The sequence below is a fragment of the Mchenga conophoros genome, linkage group LG2 (assembly GCF_057382185.1).
Source record: "Mchenga conophoros isolate Kocher_MC1m ecotype Shallow Benthic linkage group LG2, M_conophoros_male_GT1.1, whole genome shotgun sequence".
In the NCBI taxonomy this organism is placed as follows: Eukaryota; Metazoa; Chordata; class Actinopteri; order Cichliformes; family Cichlidae; genus Mchenga; species Mchenga conophoros.
The window spans coordinates 7,897,210-7,906,012 of NC_140527.1; the positions used below are offsets into that span (position 1 = coordinate 7,897,210).

The following is an 8,803-nucleotide window of genomic DNA, read 5'->3' on the forward strand; positions in this document are numbered from 1 at the left end:
CCTAATCCTTAACTAATCATATTTAAATATAGTTTAAAGAGTTTTTAAGCTGATGTCTCCTGCTTCTTTCATCGTACTCCTTATTTATTTTTGTACCCATTTAGGCAAGTAGTAAGGGCTTTAAGTACAAATAGTTAAGCAAAGTGGGAATGTACAGTATTTGTTCCAAAAATTACTCAATGACCTCAATGTGACTAGATTTTCCATCCCTAAACTTCTTGTGGACAGCCTGACTTAGTTTAGTTGCCCTTACCAATGAGGAAATGAAGACTCCCACACAGGCCAGAAACACTTATTCCATTCCCACATTAAGGGGAGAAATGTGACTCTATAACAAACTTTGTATCATGTCTTAAAATTCTTGCAAATATGCATTCAAATTTGATGAAGAAAATACATCAGAGCTCTTCTTTCGGAAGTTTCCATTTCAAACATCTACCCTCACTAATATAACATGTAATATGTTCAAATAATGCCAATAGATTGTTGTTAATACATTTATTACATTTTATTTAGAGCACCAACATACATAATTCATCCATACAGCATAAATAACATAAATAATAAATATATAAATAGAAAATAAAGAAATTTTACAGTCTAGATAAAACAGTCTTAATATTACTGACTGAGAACTTTGCAGTATTGTATTGTAGAAGTTAGATATAAATATATTCTAGCAGTGTTCAGAATGTCTACATCATTTAAACAGCTATAGACCTGAGATCGCTCCATTCGACATGCATAAATGTGGCTAATCACATAGAGTGACAGTTCTTTATACAGTATTGGTTGGTCACGTAATCTTATACGAGATGAGGTGTTGCTGTCCATTATTTGCTGCTTAACAGCTAATTTGGAATTTCCGCATTTATTGTGTGAAGCAAAGTCAAGATGTCATCCACAAAACTAGTAAAATTCTTTTCAGGCCACAGCTCACATCTACATTTGCTGGAGTTGTGCTGTGTCTAGGAAGAAGAAAAGTCAGTTAAGTCTACTTGTTTAAATTTTCATCTTGTCAGCTTTTTTCACAGGCTATTAATACGTTGGTATAATATAGGGCAATACTTACCAAGTTCTTTGAGTTCAGTTGGCTAGCGATCTTATCCAGTGTATCGAGACCCTGGGGAATGCGTTTGTGTGGGTCTAAACATTCCTCGTTTGCCACTTTGTCAAGTTCTGTGATAACGCACTTCAGTGCCTCAAGGGAGCATTCTTTCTGTGTGTGACAGAGAAAGATTTTTCTGTTACTGCTCTGAGACAGGCTTGTGGCTGCAAATAGAGGCAGCCTCAGCTGTGTGAAATATCGACACCTGGCAAGCTCATTTCCTGTACTAGAGAACCTTTACATGTGGTTTATAAAAGCTTAACTAGCATATGGGGACTACCCAACATGACACCTTCTGTTCTGACTTCTTACTCCCTGATCAGCCTATCATCATCATCTTCTGTTTGGTACAGTGGCTATACAGCTTATTTTTATTTGTGACAGACAGAAGTCTCTGGCAGCACTACAATTTTCAAAAAATGTAAATGCAAGTTTTCAAATATAGTCTTACCTCTATATTTACAGGAGCATAGAATTCGGAACCGTCAATCTGTAAATATAGAAGAAAACATTGTATTTATTAGCACATAGCAGATACTTTACAAACCCCTTAAAAAAATCATCTTGACACTTACACAGCTGACGCTCTTAAAAAGGTTCGGATTCCAGTCCTCCACTGCTATTGAGCGTTTGGATAGAGGTTTCCCTTGAGTGTTCAAGCAAAAAACAGCAATAGTAACAATCCAAAAGGCAATCCTAATAAAGTGCTTCATATTCAGCTTGAAGTTTTGTCAGTGTGAAGAGCAAGTTGTTTAGAGAAGGTTTTGTGTTGGTTTACTTACCTCTGAGCTGTTATATAGTGCTAGGGTGGAAAGGGTGGGCTGAATTAGTTCTATATCGCCTAATGCACACAGCACTTTTTTTCCTTTAGATGACTCTTGGAATTTTTTTTTCTTCACCATTCTACTAGCACCGTGGTAAAATCCCTCAGTGGCCTATGGTAAAGCTCTTGTGAAACTAGGGTTGGCTGTCTATTTTGTGGTTCATAGGGTTTCTTGCTTTCTGTTTGCTTTGTGAACTCTGTTTAATGAATCCTTGCTATAAACTTGACATATTTTCTATCATAAACACAGCCCTGACATTTTAACTGGGTTTTCATGTTTTAGAAAACAAAACAAAAATAAATAAGGCTTTGGCTGTGAAAGCGGATCCATTTTGTGAACCACCAACTGCTGATTATTTATCATGATAAACAGGAATCGCCTCATTGTGGAGGTGTAAAAACTTATTAGTACTCATTAGATCATTTTGAGTGGGACAAGTAAAGATATTTGTATGCGGCATATTGTTAATAAAACAGTTCATATAAATGCAAGTTTACAATAAAAATTCACACACATATGTGGCACAATCATGTACTGCCAATGTTAATACTGAAAGCTCGTTGAGCAGCTAAGTGCTCTGTGTTTGTATTTTAGACGTGGTACAAGTGCATAGTTAAATAATCAGAGGTGCAGGGGACTTTCAGATATTTAATTTTTACCTATTTTTTTATTTCATGAGGCAATCATATGGTCATCACTGTTAGGTTGATTTGTCACAGTGGTTTTGGGTTTAGTCAATTTTGTGTATTTGTGTGCAGGATTGATCAGTGCGTCCTACATTTGGAGCCAAGCATTTTTGATGTTTGGAAGAATTCTTTTCCACCGTGAGATAGGGGGAAACTTGACATTTAGCTTTGCGTCTTTGTAAAACTGCATATTCAATTAAAATAATAAGAAAAAAATCATTTAGTGTTCATAAGGAAATAACACAAACAAAGGCAGATATCCTTTCGTGATCCATAGTCTGCGGATATTTTTCGTGCTTTAGCAGGTGTATGTATCTTGTTATTCATTAATTAAGTCTGTTAATGTTTGCATAAATTCCTACCAGCTGTGACTTGTGCTTATTTATGCTGTTACTGTTACTTACATTAACGCAGGTCACAAAACTCTATGTAATAACTTTAAATGTACTCCGCTTTGTTTGAGAGGTGTTATGGGGTCGTTTCAAACCTACTCTAGTGTTGTAGAAGACATCCAAATATGCTCATTTGTTACCTAAAAATGGGAGACTGCTTAAGTGGTCCTTTTTTGATTGTTCAGTCTTTAAAAATCAGATAAAAGTGTGTTTGTGGGGTTTATCACCATAATGACTTAAAGGTCCACCAGCACCATGTGAAGTTAATATCTCCTTAAAATCCTGCGATGACTCACACTTTTCTTTTGAGTAAAAAGTGTGAACTCATACAGCCTTGTGGTACTGGATCATCCACCCCTCCCCCCCCACGCCGCCACCGCTGCCTGCAGAATTTGTAGATTTACTGTGGTTTGAACTCTAGGAAATTAAAAAGTATACGTCACAAGTGTGCCAGACGCAGACCACACGCATTAAGTTTATCTTACTGATATTTTAAATTGATTGTTCCTTTTAGTTGCCCTTTGGAAAAAAAACAATCCAGAGCATATCAGTTCAGTCTTTTTTGATTGTAATTTGAATCTTTGGGGCGGGGGTCTTTTTAGTTAGTAGAAAAGGTGGAAAAACAGCATTTAGTACTTGGTACTGCACACTATTGGGGGGTAAAAGTTCCAACTGTGGGTTGCCAAAAGGTTTGCGTAATTAATTACCAGCCACCAGGGGAGCTATAGAGCAAATTATGTCTGTATTAACTGTTCATTCTGCTCACTGGCAGTTGAAAACATATGGAGTAAAAAGTTGGCATAAGACAACATGTTATGACAAAAATCATGGTAGAAAATCTGCGGCACTATTGATTTGCACATTTGAGAAATGATGCTGCTGAATGGCAACGGTAAAAGCTTGCTGGCCATCTTTTTTTTTATAGGTGATGAAAAGAAAGCAGAGATGCTCCACAAATACACTGTGACTAAGAAAGGAGTTTTAAAAGTTTTTTACAGATTTTAGTAAATAGGGAACATTTCACTTCATTTCTGGTCACGTTGCTCCTGGGATAAAAATGATATGCTGTAAATTAGCAAAAAAGTGTCCCTGGCGCAAAAAATAGGTTCCATTATCAAAGCTGTGCTAATATTGAGATGTAAATTCACCGTTGACTCGACTTCTAGAAAGTCGCCTGGATGTCTTCATTTGACCTTCAACAAAAAGAAAGTTTGTAATCAGGCATTTTTTCATGTTATCCTTTTATCATAACAAAATGATAGAGAGAAAATATCCTCAGGATGAAGAGGAGGTTGAACATCAGAATAACTCTATCACCCTGGGGATCATTTCTAATCATATTTAGGAAACTGATTACACAATCAGCAGCTGAATTACCCCTGATAGAATGATATCAGGGGGCATAGAGGCCATAGTTGTGACAGTTGGACATGCTCACCATGGAACAAATAAGACAGTTTACATGTAGATGAATGTAAATATGTTAATATGTTGAAAAACAGTGTCTGCTAATACAAGTTTGTTCACATGGAGTGGACATCATGTTCACAGTCATTTAATGCCTAAATTATCTTTCAACATCTGTCTATCTACAGTTCAGTTTTTGCTGTCATATTGCACCTAGTAGTGACGTGCGAGATAATATTTTAGCAGCGTTTTGTGTAAAGTGTTTTTCCTGAACAACAACAGAATAAAGACAACGAAAGTGGAAAAACGTAACAGGGAATCCGTGAAGGGCTAACTCTTTGGTAAATGTTTAATTTTATTAAGTGGACCTAGGAGTAGATTATTTATTGTTTTATACTTTTATGATGATACTAAAGTTCTTTGTTTATACTCCTGACAGAAGAATGAGCCATGATACAAGTGACACAACTGATGTAGAAAACATTTTAATTATAGCATAACGGCCTTGAAACTGACTTAAATGTGACAAATGTTTGGAGATCAGTAAAGCTTGGGTGTGCTTTTGGGGGTGCCTCGGTTGACATTATTGCCTCACAGCGACAAGGTCCTGGGTTTGAATCTATGAATCTATGAGCTGGCTGGGGCCTTTCTGTGTGGAGTTCAGGTGTTCTTCCTGTGACTGTATGGGTTCTCTCTAGGTACTCCTGCTTGGGATAATTGTTCTAAATACCCTTTTGGTGTGAGTAGTTGTCTCTCTCTCTGTTAGCCTTGTGATAAACCTGTCTATATTGTACCCCATCCCTCACTTTGTGACAGCTGGTATAGGTTGCAGTTCCTCCGTGACCTCAAAGTGGATAAGCAGAAGCTGTCCGATGCTTGCAGTGTTAATAACAGGTGCCCCTTTTGTATAAAGGTATTTTAGTCGCTCAAGTCAAGTGGAGTTTTATTGTCAGCCCAACAATATACACTCAAGTATGCAGTGGCTCAAAATATCGTCCTCCTGGATCAAAGGTGCAAACTGTTAAAAAAAACAACAACAAAACAAACTAAAATATAGATATATAAAAACTAATAAACGAAGAAGTACAATAGCATTGTATTGAATAAATAAACATAGAAAAGAAAAAGAATAAATAGAATAGTACACGAAATAAATACAGTAGTAAACTGTAGGGCTGGGCGATATGGCCCAAAATTCATATCTCGATATTCTTTAGCTGGATGGCGATATACGATATATATCTCGATATTTTTTTAAAGCCATAAAGTAAGAACAAAAAGAGAGTTCTTAGTCAAAGCTGTGTCCCAAATCTCACACAGGCACTGTTATTAACATAGATATACATGAAAAAATTACTCAGAAATAAATTATCAGCATTTATTAAATAATAATGCTCCATAAATAAAACAAAACAATGTTGGTTTTGTGCATAACAAAAAGCTCACAGTCAAAATGTAAAATATAAAGACGCTGAGCATAATAACAACGACACAGATTTTGCAGCTGCTCTGTTCCCAAGTTCTGTGTGACTAACAGCCTGGAGTTTGAAATCCGCTCCGTAACCATGTCTCTTACAGGTGCCATTTGTGGTCCTTATACACACACAATACGGTAATATTACGTTGAAGCACAGTATGCATTACTCCGTGAGGCTCCTGACTACGGTAGCCGTAATGCTCCAACAATCCATCAAGCGGTGCGGCTTCGGAGCTTACCAAAGTCGTACTAAAACATTTTTTGACAGATTGCTGAGCGCCGTGTGTATCACATGAAATCGGTTTGCGGTCAGTAAGCACAACCAGAATTCAAACATAAGGCGCACTGTCAATTTTTGAGAAAATGAAAGGATTTTAGTGTAAGCTTGCAGTCTGAAAGATACGGCATATGAGTTTTGTAAGGTGGCTTGTTTCGGGGCAGGAGGCTGGGAGACTTCGCGGTCTGGGATACAGCCCAAAGTTTCACACACTCTTCATTTTGCACTTCATGGCGCTGTTGTAAATGGGGAAAATACTACTAATGCGCCAACCTTTAGTCGAGATTCTCTACAGAATACATTATTCTGTTGCTCATCTGACACTCCAAATAATAGTAATAATAGTTAGTGCTGTCAGCATTAATCTCATTAAAATGACGTTAATGCCATAGCTGCATTAACGCGGTAAATCTCCGTTAACGAGTTACCGCGGATTGTCCCATTCGTGGGGCTGGACAGTGTCAACGCGTTAACAAGCTAACCGCACTAACACTAAAATAATAATCCCCAAATGTTTTCTTTTTACCGACCAGCTCCTCTTTGATAGCTGCCGGGTCCATCTTGTCGTTGCCTGCAGGTGAAGTGATGGGGGAGGGGGAGTAGTGTTCAGTGAAGGAGAGAGGCGAGGCAAAAGTGGGCGAAAGAGAGGTAAACTTGTGGCTCCACAAGTATAATTATAACGTAACATAGACTATATCGATGTAAACGATATTGTCACATCTCATATCTCGTATAAAAATATATCGATATATTTAAAAACTCGATATATCGCCCAGCCCTAGTACACAGAGTGCAACAGTGCAATACGTAATAGTGCAAGTATTGTAAGTGAGACGAGAGTGTTATGTAGTCCAAAGAAGTGTGTTGAGAAGTGAGTCCAGTGTTGAAGAGGGCAGCATGGTGTTCAGGATTGCTTGGAGGCAAAAACTGTTGCACAATCTCGCTTACTTGCTCCTGATGCTGCAGAGTTGTCTTCCAAATGGTAGAGGAGTAGACAGTTGGTGGGAGGGGTGACGCGGTTCAGCCTTGATACTGGTGGCTTTACAAATGCAGCATGAGTTGTAAATGTCCTGTAGTCTGGGTAGAGAGGTGCTAATGATCCGCTCAGCGATCGGCACAGTCCTCTGGAGGGCTCTGGGGTCTGATGCGTGGCAGTTTCCATACCAGACTGTGATACAGCTGGTTACGACGCTTTCTAAGGTGCCTCTGTAAAAGGTGTTAAGGATGGGTTTGGGGAGGCGCACGTTCTTTATTAGTTGTCTCAGGAAGTGTATGCACTGCTGAGGTTGTTACTGGTCCAGGACAGGTCCTCTGTCATGTGAACAAGAGGAATCTGTGCCTTTCACTCTTTCTACTGTGGTGGCATCTGCTAACTTGAAAATGTGGTTTGTGTTGGAGCTGGAGGTGTAGTCGTGGGTCAGTAGCGGACTCGGCACACATCCCCGAGGGGGGTCACCTGTGCTCAGTGTGATGATGCTGGATCTTTGATTTTCCAACCTGTACTGTCTGGGGTCTTTCAGTGAGGAGGTCCTGAATCCAGTTGCAGGTGGAGGTGTTGAGTCCGAGCAGGTCCAGCTCGCTGGTCAGCTGTTGGGGGATGATGGTATTGAATGCTGAGCGGAAATATCATAACATTTAATATCTTTAATAGTGTCAAAGTAATAGTACTTTGTTTTACAGTGGCTTTTATGTCTCTTCTTATTAGATATCTCAGCAGGGCTGGACCCTCTCAGATAAAAACAGGGTTTTTTTGTCCATTTTACATAGATGTTCAGATAGGAACACTGCATGTGCTCTGCTCACCACTGGGTTTGGCACTCACAATAACTCCAGCAAATCGAAGCTATGTGGACTGTTCACTTACACCCCTGATATGGTTACTTGGATGGGAACGGTTTTGCTTCCCAATCTTTCTGATGCTGGCATTCTAAATGGGGCACACTGGTGAAAGTTCCAGTAAATGACAGTGGTCTAGCTGTCACGTCCTCTATCAAAGCCTTGTATGTCTGTCATTTTGCATGGCATTCATCACATTGTTATGTCACTGTTATTTTGTTAGAAAATAAAATATCATAAATATCAGAGAATCAGAATACTTTATTAATCCCTCAGGAAATTACATGGTCACAGTTGCTCAAAGACACCAAGAACAGTAACCAACTAATCTAAATTAATAATACAATATATCAAAGTTATAAAATAAAACAAAACAGATCTAATAGATACAAATAGCTCTAATTATAAATATCCCAGTATATCACACAAAATAGATAAATAGTTGCATTATATAAATAGAATAAATATTTAAAAAATTTGAGAACTTCTTACAGTGTTTTTGAATTGTTTGAGACTACATCACATTTTAGTGCAGCACATTTTTAAATAATAAGGATAAAGTACAAGTACAGGACATTTGTAGAATAAATAGTTGCATTATATAAATAGAATAAATATTACAGTTTTTAGGAACCTCTTACAGTGTCTTTGAATTGTTTGAGACTACATCACATTTTAGTGCAGAGCATTTTTTAAATAATAAAGATAAAGCACATCTACAGGAACTCTGTAGGTTCTGTGCTCATTTGGAGTTGATGCGGGCAATGATGGTTTTAAGTTCTTCTAGAAAGTCTGC

At 38.0% G+C, this 8,803-nt stretch overlaps 1 long non-coding RNA gene across 1 annotated transcript; it reads right to left on the minus strand.

The window, feature by feature from the left end:
* Positions 1-526: 526 nt before the first annotated feature.
* LOC146581633 (uncharacterized) lies at positions 527-1,669 on the minus strand. Its single transcript, XR_014888570.1, has 3 exons — positions 1,560-1,669; positions 1,073-1,219; positions 527-968 (listed from the first exon to the last, which is right to left on the minus strand). It is a non-coding gene; the product is annotated as an uncharacterized LOC146581633 (long non-coding RNA).
* Between the last annotated feature and the right edge of the window lie 7,134 nt (positions 1,670-8,803).